General features: G+C 32.3%; 1 long non-coding RNA gene across 1 annotated transcript in view; it reads right to left on the reverse strand.

The window, feature by feature from the left end:
* LOC103588988 overlaps positions 1-11,814 on the reverse strand; it is a 41,617-nt gene extending 29,803 nt beyond the window's left edge. The window contains exons 1-2 of the long non-coding RNA XR_550355.1: positions 11,593-11,814; positions 10,667-10,774 (exon numbers count right to left, since the gene is read on the reverse strand). This is a non-coding gene — a long non-coding RNA (uncharacterized LOC103588988). The remainder of the gene's footprint in view (positions 1-10,666; positions 10,775-11,592) is intronic.
* Between the last annotated feature and the right edge of the window lie 2,834 nt (positions 11,815-14,648).

Consider the following 14,648-nt stretch of genomic DNA (forward strand, 5'->3'; position numbering starts at 1 on the left):
GGAATCGTTATCAGGCATTGTATAGTTGTCAAAAATAATAAGGTTTAAGCATCATTGAACTTGGCCAAATTTGAACTGATTATTCAAAAACAAAAATACTAGAGAGTGGTGTTACCATTTTTAGGGGCGGTAATGTCTTTAGTATACAACCTCCAAGACAACTGCAAAAACAAATTTGTTTATCATTTATTCTTGATAAATTCCCAGATTATGTAGCAATTTTGTAACATAATAAACATAAAAAATCAGTTTTTTTAAAAATATTTTGAGAAATTTATTAAGCCACTAATTCACCCTACATCTCTTATATGGGGTCCCATTATTTACAGAAATGTGGTCTGCTGTAACAAAAGACAACAGATTTAGAGTGGAAAAAAAAATTTTAGTGCAGGTCATAGCTCAATATTTACTAGCTGTAGTATATTAATTATTTCACTGTTTGGGTGAGGGAGTGTGATATCTTCTCCCTCCCAAAGTAATGTGTATCATATGAAAGGGCCTTGCAAACCACATTTTAATATACTACTTTCATGTTATTTTATTTAAAGCAGTTGCTTATTAGCAAGTGTGAATAATACCCAGATGACAACCCCAGATTGTTTATCAATATAGCCAATGTAATAAATATATTCATTAGCACTTGGAGATGCACTCAATAGAAACTTGTAAATAAATTCAATAAGTGACTTGGTTAAGAACTTCTAAATAATTTAATTTTTTTTCTTACAACAAAAGACTTTTCAATTTTTATTGTATTGTTTGTGTTTTCCTAATAAATAACTTTAAGTTTGAATATAGTCATATGAACTGTGGAACTGTCAAAAACAGTATAGAAAATAGTAAGAAAATAGCATCCTGAAATGCAGAAAGAAACAGGAGCTTGAGATTTGGTGGGGGCAGGGGTGAGGACATAAGTTATAAAAGGGTGAGGGGAAGAAATGTATGGAGAAGAAAGGTTGTGTTGGTATGCGGATTTTTAAAAAAATTTTTAATTAAAAAAATTCCCATCAATTTCAAACAAATATTTATCTTTATTGTCAAAATATTGGATCTTATTTTGTTCAAATCATATATAAAATTATGAAGTTAAATGTTAAAAATCATTCCAAATTATTCTATGTCAAAGACAATGTATTAATTATTTTGCTTTACACCAGAAAATTTTAGCAATCCAGAAGAACTTAATGAAAAAAGAAATTGATAATTGAGTTTTTAAAAATGGATATTTGAGCCAATCTATAATTACAGTTACATATTTGTAATAAATAATAAACAAAGAAATGATGATAAAAAGTTTATACATTACAGAAATATTTCCTCACTCACTTTTCCAGAAAAAAATTTCCATTAATAACTAGAAATATTAAGTCTTCACTTTGCATAGTTCAAAAATGCCTGAATTTTGGCTAGCATGGGACCATGTAAATCAAGAACTGCCTGTCGTGCTTTAATTAAATACAATTGTATTTTCATATTTCATCTATTAGAGAGAAAAACTGACTACAACGTTTATCATATCAAACAGACCTACATCTTAAAAATTACGTAACAAGACAACTGAAAATAATCTAAAAGAGTACTAACACAGTAGAATGGGTAAATAAATTATGTCATAATCACACAAAGAAACACTACAAAGCAATCAAAAAGAACAACCTACCGATATATGCAACATGGGGAAATCACATGGACAAATTATTGAGTAACATAAACCAGGCAAAAATACATACATACTTTGTGATCCTATTTATATAAATTTAAAAACTGGTAAACAATATGTGGTGATAGATATCACACGGGAATGAGATAATCTTCTAGGGTGGTAGAAAGTTTTATATCTTGATTTGGGAGATGATTACATGTACAGTTGGCCCTGCGTATCCGCAGGTTCTGCATCTGCAGATTCAACCATCCGCAGATTGAAAATATTAGGAGAAAAAAAATTTTTTTAAATAACAATACAACAATAAAAATAATATGAATATAAACCAATACAGTGTAATAACTATGTACATAGTCCGCAGGTTCTGCATCTGCAGATTCAACCATCCGCAGATTGAAAATATTAGGAGAAAAAAATTTTTTTAAATAACAATACAACAATAAAAATAATATGAATATAAACCAATACAGTGTAATAACTATGTACATTTCTATTGCAGTAGGTATTATAAGTAACCTCGGTATTATTTAAAGTATACAGGAGGATGTTCATAGGTTATGTGCAAACACCCTGCCATTTTCCATCAAGAATTTGAGCATCTGCAGATTTTGGTATCTGCGGGGATCTGGAACCAATTCCTCATGGATACCGAGGGACAACTGTATGTGGACATATAATTACATGTAAAACATTCATCCAGCTGCAAGCTTAAAAATTGTGCACGTCAAATACTTCCATTTAAAAGTTTTTTTCAATCTCATTTAAAAAAAAAACCCAAGGACCACCTTCAATTTTTCAGAAAGGATGCTAAGTGGACATCTGACAAAACTCATTAAATGATCAGAGTGCCCCAGAATACAGGAGGCATCTTCAAAAAGTTCACGAAAAGATTCGTATTATCTTTTGATTCCATTTTCCCACAAACTTTTGAAGTATCCTTGTACATCAAGGATGAAACAGCAAAGTAGAAACTTTTAATAGTGTGACTTTAAAGAAAAGATAATTCATGATCAAGTCTATATTCAAGTACATATGCTTTTCTTAGTTTTAACTGTATTATGAATTAAGCTGAATTACCCTTCTATCATATTTCTATAACGCTAAAGTTTAAAAAAAAATTTTTCTTCTAGCTGAATATAAATCACTTAGAAGGGTAAGAAGCCTTATGTAGAGGAAGGAATATAAAACTGGAAGGAAAATCTGTGATCAAGATCAACTCCTCAGGCACTAGTGTTATTACTATGGGCAGAAAGACCATTTTTTCCTTCTCTAAATCATTTTCTACTGCATAACATAAGAGTGTTAGAGAAATAACAATTAATGCTCACAGCTCTAAAATCAATAAGTCAAATGTGTGAATGTTGGGAAAGTGATTTTGAACAAAGTTGTTCAGTGTTCATGAAGATATTTTGAATCCTAATAGCCAGCATTACATGAAACATAATAAAAATAAAATAAATAATTTTATTAAATATAGTTTATACCCATATTCTCATTTTGTTTAGTTCTACCAATAGAGGTTAAAAATCTAATTTTTAAAATAGTTGCCAACAATTAATCTATAATAGAGTTCAAGTTTTTTTCTGCACAAGCATGTGATATGGACAAATTCTGAATTTTAAAGTAAACAAACACCGTAGCCTAGTGGGAAACACCTGTTTGAGAGCAGTTGAGTACTTCGGGAAGAATTCTGTGGGATGCCTTGAAGAACACTGTATTGGATGGCATAAGTAGTCACAGTAAACACTCACTGTGCATCTCCAACTCTTGCACCTCTTTGGTTATAATAATGTATATTTTGATAAAAGAAGTTGGTGCAATTTCCTCACTGTGAGATATTTTCCCCCTATTATGCTATTCCAGATTGCTTTTTATTTTAAGCCACTTACATGCAAAATAGTTTCACATTAGAAATGCAATCTTCATGGATATTATAACATTTTTTGGAGAAAAACTGTCTATGACCAAAATTGTTTTGTTGATCGCTGGCTATTGCTTAACTGAAAACAACACTAAAAGTATTTCAATAAACCTATTGTATAAAAGACCTGTTTCTTCTACTAATCTCTATCTGTGGCTGATTTTAATATTTTTATAACTCTGTTTCTTCAATTGTTAAAAAAAGAGAGAGAATTAGAAAGAACATTTATATCAGAGGGTTATATTTAAGTTTCCTTCATCCTCTCAAGGTCCAAGATCATTAAATACATGGTGCAATGAATAATAGCGTGGGCTAGAAGCACCATTAACACAGGTTCAAATCCTGACATCAACACCAACATCAAGTTCCTGCCCTGGAACTTGGGGAAAATCACTTAAGCACTCTGAGCTTCTCATTTGTATGATGGAATAATCATCCTCTCCTTTCATGGTTATTTAGAGGATTAAGTAAGATGAGATATATCAGCGCCTGGCCATGGATAATGCTTTTAATAGTAGGAGTCAATCACTTGAAAGAATGTTGCAGATGGGATAGATAAAGGGTTCCAGCATCATACTCATAACTAAAGAGTGTTTTCTAATTACTTACAAGGTCAAATTTTTGAAATTCCTTAAGTAATACTCTCAGAAAATCAAATTATTTTTGAAATACTTATGGGTTGCTTATGATAAATCTCTGAACACTACATAGGGTAAAAGCTCTTTAATTCCCTGGTCCAGTGCAATCCCACACCTTCCACCTTCCTTCTTCCTTTAACCACCAACATGCCTTCCCAGAAGAGTTGTAGAAAACTTGACTGCTTCTAGTTGCAAAGAAAAGAAGTCTATTGCAAGCCCAAAGAATCTTGGTCAAGAACAGGTCCTATCTAATGGGATAATATGAATGACAGTAGCTTATTGCAATTGGGCATGTAAGTATCTCCAAGTAAAATGCATGCATTAAAAAAAAAAAAGTTGATTTTCCGGATATGTAGGTCCATGATCACTGCATATAATCCAATATGCAAAAACAGTTTACTAATCTTCCATATTTTTATCACTGCACTTACATTTTACTCTTGATATTTTCCTATCATCAAGCAAACAAAATATAAAGATCTCTCACACACATACACACACACACTATTTTTTGAATGTGCACATACACACACATGAACTTTTTCCAGCTATCTGTTAAAAATTCTGCATGCTGTCAGAGAGTATATAAATGGCCTAAAGGCACAAAGTGGGTCCATACACATAATGACACATAACCTTTACAAACCTGCTATAAATTTTGGTCTGGTCATAATTTCCAATACCTTAATGGTTCTGCCGCCACCTAAACAGAAATTGTCCTCATGATCCTTTATCTAGTAAACTTACCAATGATGCTTCCAATCCAATTTAAAAACCATTAAAATGTAGTGATTTTTAAACCCATTATAATTTAGCTCATTTCTGCAAAATTTAGTTTAGAAGAAAGCAGCTGTGCATTTGAACATCTGGAAATTACTTTTAATTGCACTTTTCTCAAGTGAGAAAGGAGAAGCTCTACCTGCAATGCTATTTGTATATCTGACCACACAAATGCTAGTAAACACTTGTGCTTTTTACATAATTTCATTTTGGGCTACATAGTCTAATCTCACTATTAATCCAAACTTATGTGATTTAGCTACTGCAAATTTGATCTTGAGTAGGCTTTAAGATGAAAAATGGACATTGTAGGATATTTGATTACTCAACTTATTTACTTATCTAGGAGTAGAGATCAAACTTCAGATGTAGACATGCCTAATTCTTAAAGCTGAAAATTTGCAAAGACTTTCACATTCATATTTAAGTATTTGGGTATTGCAAATTTTTTTAAAAATCCAGTTATGAGGTGGCCTAATAGCTCACATTTTATCTAAGACTTATTCATTCAATAAATCAACACCTGGTCTTGAATCAGGCATTTTGAACTACTGATTATCAAAGTTGATTACTAGAAAGTAACAAAAACCAGTTTGCAAATTAAATTTGTTGGCACAAAAGTATGTCAGTAGAAAAGTGTTATCATTCTATAAATATTCTGAACTGATATTACTGTTACATTTGCCAAAATTACAATCATTTTTTGTTTCTATATCATCTTTGATTCATTTCCTAACAACCATAGAAGTTTTAGAAATAGCTAAATCACACTTCAGTAGGAATTTTCTAACACCAACATTTTAAAAATGTCAAGCTACCTGAATGTACTTAAAATTGGCTGTTGAAAAAAAACAAAAAAACTTAGGAGAATATTTATGAATGGGCCCTAGGAATGGAGAGGAAAAAACATGTGATTGGGTTAGAATCCCACAGAACATGCAATGGCAACACCCATACAATTTTCAAAAATTGCTATAATATCAGAAAATTAATTTGTGATCACTATACTTCATGAGGAATTAGAAAATTAAAAAAGTAATGCTTTTAAAAGTAGTTAGTGGATGACACCTCAAGTAGAATTAGAATTAGGACAATCCCCAAAGTTAAATCCCAGGACAACTGCTTCTATCATTGTTAAAATATTTTGGATACACAATATGTATTGATGGATATTATTTTGACCACAAAATACAGTTTATTAACTCACAAGTAGAACATGTGTGTTCTCTTCTATCATTGTTAAAATATTTTGGATACACAATATGTATTGATGGATATTATTTTGACCAAAAAATACAGTTTATTAACTCACAAGTAGAACATGTGTGTTCTACAAATTTTAGCAATTTGACCTTTTATGCACAACTGTCCACATTCTTTAGGAAAGTGCCCAGGTTTATGGCAAAATGAAAAACTAATTATCCTTGCTAAGTAAGGCTGAGTTAGTTTGGTTATTATGCCGATTTATCCAACTAAATGAGTTGACCTACCCAAACTGTGATTTTTTAAAAAGCCATTATACTTAGAAGAACACTGCTTCTGCCAAAGAAACCCCATCAGAGATCCTCCAGTGAACAAGAATGAGTGTGTTCTGCTGCAATCCCTCTCTTTGTATAAACATCTGAGATTGGTGATATAGGCTCTGAAGCATTTCCTTTATTTAAGACTCGGGGAGTTAAATAAGGGAAATGACTGGATGGCCCTAAAACACTGTAGATCATACAGACTGGACCAACACCCTGCCTTTGCCATCCCTTTATCGGCAGTTCCTAAGTGAAGAGGAAATGAAAGCTGCTCTCAGAGCCCACTGTCTATCTTCCAGTTTGTTGTTTATATATGAATAGCAAGTTGTAATTAGTCGCTATAAAAATACACCATGTCATTAATCTCGATCTTATTTTCTATTTTAGTTTTTAAATGGACATCCACAGAAAACCCATATATTCCTCACATTTATATAAACATCCAAAAAGGACAATCACTCCTTTCAAAATCGCTGCAAATAGTAAAGTAGTTGATAGTTACAGAAAAGAAACACTTTTTTAAATGGACATCCACAGAAAACCCATATATTCCTCACATTTATATAAACATCCAAAAAAGACAATCACTCCTTTCAAAATCGCTGCAAATAGTAAAGTAGTTGATAGTTACAGAAAAGAAACACTTTTTTTTTTATATTTTTAGGCATTCCCCTCTGCAGATGTTGACCTCTTGTTAGTAGGAGAAACAGAAAGTAAGACACTGGCTGTGCTGGTCTCATGGTATTTTTAAAGGGAGGTATTATGTAACATTTCAGTAATAGCAAAGTGGAAACAATTACAAATTTAGGAAATGTTAGTTTTTAAAGCAAATTACAGAACTCCAGATTTTCTATAAATCAGTAAAATTTCAAAATCAGTAATAATCAAATATTTAGAATCACTAATTTATGCTGAATAGTCAGCGTTTTAAATTATCCAAATCATCAGATTTGATGTGATCTTTTATACTGATTCAGATATTGACTAATCTCAATAAGAAACTCAATTTTTTTCTTTATCCAGAGTATAATGGAGTAAACTTACAGCCTGCTACCAGACTTTCCAACCTAATACTCACAAGACAGAAGTCTCAGGACACTGGCAGAAACACAGGCCGACAAATACACCTAAACACATAAACAAGGGAAAGCTCAAAAAAATCCCTACAGTTTTTTAAGAAAAACTTTTGAGCATCAAAAAGGAGGGTCCTTTAATGATCTATTTGTCTTGAATTTGAGAGAATATACAGCTAGATATAAGTCATCACTGTTTAAATACGTAATAGGTCAGGTTGCTTGTAAAATGACCCTTCCATGTTTAAAAACAGTATCAAAATCAATGTTTACTTTATGATAATTTTAAAATTAAACCAATATAAAATACAAAGATTGCAACAAGTACAAGTCAACCCTTCTTTTATTTGAAAACGCCTTAAAATCAGAGAGCACTATTCTTTTTATTTAATATTGATTGTATTTAAATCAAGGCACAACATTCAAAAAATTATTTGGTTATCTATAGTTATATGTTGGCTGTTTGTAAATATGACAGTTGTTCATCTAATAAAAGAGTAAAATACCACAGTTAATTTTATGGAAAAAGTCTTACAAACACATTATAAATTACAACTAATTTTTTAATGTTTCAAGATTTACTGTATTAATAAAATGACCAAAATGTCATTATCAGCAGTATACATGAAAAGTATCACCTTTCATTTTCGCACATACTTTCTCCAAAAAGGCAGAGGTTGGTGGCTTCACGTGCTTTTCTTATCTACTTTTGTTACTGCAATTCAAGATCATCATGCCTATACTAATCTATTATGGCCGAGGTCACTGAAGTTGTGCCAAAATTCAATAATTATGTTCAATCTAATGTAGCAATGCATTTATCTCATTGCTGAAATTTAGACCATTTAGAGCAAAATATTTAAGTGTTAAAATGCTCACCTAAAATGCCCTATTATAAACATTTCTCACATTTCAAAAATTGTGGATAAAATATTGCAGTTTTAAAGCTTTCTTTTCAATACAGAATAAAAGTTGACACTTTTAATATCTCTTATAATTGGGGGAAAGAAAGTATTTTTTGTGCCTGTTGCATAAAACCCTGTCACACTTAAAATGGTAAAGGTTTAAATTTAAATTGACAACTACAAATGAATTTCACTTTCTCTGAAGAGTGAAGAAGTTTGCACGTTGTAAAATTGAATAGGTTTTAGTATTTCCAAAAAGTATCAAAAAATAAGGAAAAAAATTATTAAAGCAATTCTTCACAAATAGAGTAAGTTCAACAAAACTACATTTTAAAAGAAATTGCATCTCTGAATATTGTTTTTAAAATGTTAACTCAATGAAGAAAATGTAATCAAAGTTTTCCTTTTATGGTCCCAAGGAAAATTAGCTAATAATTCTGCCAAAAAGTCTACACTACTGAAATACTCAATTATAATTCATTGCTATAGCAAAAGAAAGTAAATTTCTTAGCTATTTCAGTAAAGACTATAATTTAAGTTGTTCTCAATACTTACTTGTTGGTACTTCAACTCAAAAATATTTGTCAATAATCATGTGTGCAATTAAGTTTCTTCTGAACTCACAAACTAACATATTTGTGTACTCTAAAAGTTCTTTCTATATTGGATGGCATTTATTTTGCTAAGACATCTAATTAAGCCAGCCCCCCAAAAAACACCCGAAAATTTTTAGTAGAAACATTTTTCAGTAAATTTTAGAGATATATTCTGCCAATTCCAAATGCTAAGTAAAACAATTGACTCAAACAAATAAAACAGAAGATGTGTATGAGAGCTAAAATTAACATAAAATAATTAAAAATTATTTCTAAGTGAGAATAGTGCTGAACAAGGCAAGCTATCTTATTTTTCCTGCACCTGTTTGGTAGTAGTAAATGGTAAAATATTGTTTTTATACAAATTTTGAACCATCTGCCAATATTAACTTTTTTATTAAATAACAAAGACTATATTAAATGTGAATTCAGCTGTGAACTCACATACAAAGAGAAATTATCCAGGTAAATTTCTATAAATAGCAATTTATAACCCTTATGGATTTTAATGTTAACTGATATGATAATTCAAACACTCCATGCCTCAATTCAACTAACAGCAAGGTGTATACAGTATCATAATTCAGTGTAAAGGAATACAAAAATATATATATGTATATTACACATATACATAAATTGACCTGAAGAGAATCAAGATGCATCTTCTATTCCTAAAATTTACTTGAAGTTAATTTTCATTTTTTTCTGTGTCCTAAATTAGCAACATTCTACACTGTGTAAATGTGAAAGAGAAGCTAAGCATAATGATAAATATATAATAAATATACTTATTAAGACAGTTCTAAATCAGGATTCTCTTAAAGAATAATACATCTTGCTCTCATCAATATTTTAAAGAAAAATATGATTATTTATAAGTAAAAAATAAAGTTGCACTCCAGATTATTATAGTCTAACATATGAAGCAAAATAGTATTTAGGATAGTGATAATGGGATTTCTTAAAAAAAAAAAAAAAAAACAGAAAAACTGAGATTCCACTTTTCTGCTTTTAACTACTCTGCAGCACTAGTAGCTTTTTTTAATGTCTAAAGATATTGCTGAAAATGGCTATATAAAATCTGAGGTAATCTCTGATTACTACGGTATTTCATTGCAACTTGTGAATTTAACTCTTAAAACACTGGAGTATAAAACAACGTATCGGTTTACATGACAAAATTTAGTTATACTCATATCAAAATTAATAACACTTCCAGAAATTGGGTGGAAGTGCCTTTGAACTTCAGAATTTCTTTCATGAAAAATCATCTTTTTATTGCAAAATAGCAATTATATATAATTATTCGAAGTTATTTAGCCATGTTTACATACCAAACATTTCTATTAAATAGAAATTTCTATTTCTATTATTATTGTTAGAAATAATTTCAAGGTGTTAATAAGTTTTTAAAATTATATAACAGATGTTAACATTCTTTTAAATCCCAAACGCCATGACATTTTAACATACCCAAAAACCCCATTTTAAAAAGTTAAGCTTAATTGTGCGCACAACGAAACTTCTAGAAAACTTCATTACTTACTGTTCACTGAGTATTACTTACAGAGATTAACAGTTTTAAGAATTCATCTGTTATTTATCCTGAAGTGTTTTGAAAAACCTTTTTGCACCGTATACTTCTCAATGAGATGATCACCCCTACTCTGGTCTGCTGAGAAAAACAAAAAATCGGTAAATCTTCTTCAAGATTGTTCTTCTAACATATTTTAGGTGGCAACAAGCAAGGAATTCATAATGGTAAAAGCAACAATATTAGAAAAAACTTTTCTTAAAATGCTTGTTTCATATTTACTGTATAAAGTCATTTTGACATGCCTACACAACTGGTTGTGGCAGCTTTCAGACATGATTTCTAATTAAAAAAAAAAAAAAAATTGCTCCAGGTTCTTTAGAGAAAGCTTGCCGCTGGGAAGTTGATTTTGGCCAAGTGCCAAAATCATGTGCAAAGGGGCCTCATTACCGATTCATGGCAGCCTTCAGCACTAACAAAAAATGTGACCCAACAGGCTAAATCAGCGACTAAAATTAAAAAGTAGGAGACAAAGACAACTTACTTAATATTCCTTCCAAAGCAACATTAAACTTTTTTTTGGTAATTAAACCCTTGTTAGTCTAATGCAGTGTTCCTCTGTCCTCAAATGATTGTACAATTACTCTTTAAAACTTGTCAATTTCCCTTCTAAATAACACTTTCTTTCTGCGGCAGTTTACAAAGATTTCGCTATGTAATAAAACTCCATATCCACTGTAATCGGTTCAATAGCAGAAAACAAAATCGTAAAAATGCAGACTACAGTATTCCTTTAAGATTTAAACAAACAAACAAAAAATAAGCAAACAATAGTCAGTACATTTTAAACTTCTACAGAAGTGAACATGCACCCTGTAAACCCACATCGATTGCGATTAACCAGTCTCACTGCCCAACTTTCCCCCCCAAAAGTAGATTTGATAGGTACGTAGCCTTACCTATGTGTCTTCTGGCTTTTCTGCAGATCAAAAAGTTTCCTGCCTAAGCACACAGATATTCTTTCACAAACCATAAAGGGCCTTTTATGAAGCCAGCACTGTAACAGGCTGCTTTCCACACCACGTTGAGAGCCCAGTGCGTCAGCTCTCTAGATAAAATACATTGCTAATACACAATTAGTGGGAGACGTTGCCTACTAGAGAATTTATCTTAACGAAAGAAGGAAAAAAAGAAGCTTTTTTTTTTTTTTTTTTTTTTGAAATAGCAAAGAGGGTGCGGTCAGATGTTAGGTTTTGCCTGAGAAAAGGGCCCTACACTGCACTAGTACCTAAATACTAGCAGAAGCTGCCTGGGAAGGGAGCCAATGGAAGGACTTTGTCTGACCCAGCTGCCAATCTCCCCTGAAGCCGTGCGCCAGACTAAACACTCACACTATTTTAACTCAAATCAGGCTACAGCAGCTGTTTGCTTTCCGGCTCCGAGCTCTGCACCCACCATGGCCTGTGCAGTTCACCCGCGAGCTTTGCTAGCTGCCTGGCTGAAATCTGTTCCAGGTTGGGATTTGTCATTGGAGAGCAAATTTTAACCCTATTCCCCGTGATAAAAGGAGACCGTTTGTTGTTCAACATTCAGATCTGGTCATTTGAGGTAATTTTACAATTTTTTAAAAGAAGAGCTATATTTTGTATCATGTAGGAAATTTGGGATTTGAAGGGAACAAGGATTCCTACATTGCTTTAAAATTCTAATGTAAAGTCTTCTGATATGTTTAACACTAAAATAGACCTTGTGGACAGCAATAACAAGGCCCCTACAATACACCGCTGAGAACAAAGATGGTACCCATTCACACCAACTCAAACGTCTTTGACCACAGCAAGATGGAAAGTGAGCATCACAGAACTGGGGCAACTCACGTCATTCTAGGAGTTAGTTATGACTCTGCAGAGCTCTGGAAAGTTCCTCCAGAAGCAACAACAAACATGCAAGAAGTTTGTTTTCCTTATTTGAAAAGGTACCAAGTGACCCAATTTACCTTTCCTAAATTTCTAAACTTAGTTATTATTAGGCTGAGTGTAAAAATCACATTCTGAATTGTAAAACATTAAATTTGCCCATTGGTAGTCTAAGTAAAAAAGAAACTAGAGAGAAGTTTGTCAGGGGGAGTACAATTTAAATAATAACCAAAGTTACCTGATTGCTGTAGGGGAAAAAAACTCATTTGATAATTAAGATCTATTGACACCTGACAGGAGCCAAACAGTGGGTATGTGGAGAAAATAAATCAATAAGTCATTCAACATGTGGAAGAAGGAAGCTGACAGGTATAGTAAGAGGGACCATAACTGAGTTATTTTTACTCCTATCTATTGGACAGAAATGGTGAGAGAAGCCAGCATCTTTTTATTTAGGGATTTTCGTTTCTGTTGTTTTATCGGGCAAGAGGATGTCTCTACATGTAGGGCAAATAGCTGGTAAGAATTTTTTAAAAAAAAAACAACTAATTATGATCTGGCTGTGATGGTTCGCACAGTAGTCAGAAGGTGAGCAAAAAATGAAGTGTTTCTGAAATACTCTAAAACTGTGTTCACGAATTTTTTCCAGAAAGTTGTTTTTTCTGCTTTAAGCAGAGTTTACTTTGTTTCTATTCTTGCCCCAAATGATGTGTGTGTCTTCTTATCTTTGAAACTAGTGGTATAAATTACAAAAATTGTAATTTATAATAAAATGTTATTTCCTTAAGTAGGAAGCAGCAAAGATGGTTATAGAGAGTTTGAAATATTAGGTTTTATGGGTGCACATAAAATGAAAGGCCTAATTGATTAAAAATGCATGCCATGATAGCATTACATAGCAGGTGAGTTACTATCCTTATTCTAAAAGTGATAGACGTAAAAACCCAAAAGATTCCCATTGGATCTGGTGTCACATGTAGCAGTGCATAGTTTGATGCTCAGAATTCTTATAGAAATGCTGGGAAATGGTTTTTCTTGTGCCCTCTTCTTCCAATCCAAGAAAATATTCAACATGCTTCTCTGAATGTTCTATTACAATCTACCAGATAATCACCCACCATCACATGTCTAAATGTATCTCCACCAGTAGCTACAGAATGCAAGCCCTACAGTTTGAGTAATCACTTCACTTACACTGCTTTCATGTCTGGTCCTTACACATCTCATGCACAATAGCAATTAGTTCACATCAAGAGTGCTATGGGCTGGATTTTGTCCTCGCAAACTTCAGATGCTGAAGTTCTAACTCCCAGTACCTCAGAATGTGACTTTATGTGGAGATGGGGCCTTTAAAGAGGAATTTCAGCTGAATGAGGTCATTAGGGTGGGCCTTAATCCAATATGACAGGTGTGCTTGTGAGAAGAGATTAGGACACAGAAATGCACAGAGGGAAGACCACGTGAAGACACAGGAAGACGAGGGCCATCTGCAAAGCAAGAAGAGGGATTCAGAAGCAACTAACCCTACCGACACCTCGATATTGGACTTCTAGCCTCCAAAATTGTGAGGAAATAAATTTCTGATGTTTAAGCCACCCAGTTGATGGCATTTGTTATTTGTAGCAAACTAATACAATGACTAAGTATAAAGGAGTGAGAAATTTTTCTATTTACTATGGAAATACAATTCATTTTTATGATCAAGTGTTTGATTTTGTCCAGGGGAGCATGTAATTTATGGAGAAAGTGTACTTTATTCAGAAAAAAATTTTTAAAGTATGTGTATGTCAGAGTTTTATATAAAAGGTAGAAGATGTTGTTAAAAATGAAGGAAAATATAACACCTGTGTAGTACATCCCTAAGAGGTTGGGTAGAACCTGTGAATATGATAGAATGGTTGCTTTGCTGTAAGAGTCAATGAGACTTCCATGTAAAGTTAGCAGAGTGAAAAAAAAGAAGCCAATAGCACACTAATACCCCTGTCCAGAAAAAGTAAGGAAAAGGTGATTGAAGTTACCACTGCAATAGGATATTGTTTTACCTACTAACAATTCCCACTACAAGCCACCTAGATATGAGCATTCATTGCTTCATCCTT

This window comes from Galeopterus variegatus, unplaced genomic scaffold (assembly GCF_000696425.1).
Source record: "Galeopterus variegatus unplaced genomic scaffold, G_variegatus-3.0.2 Scaffold636, whole genome shotgun sequence".
Lineage (NCBI taxonomy): Eukaryota > Metazoa > Chordata > Mammalia > Dermoptera > Cynocephalidae > Galeopterus > Galeopterus variegatus.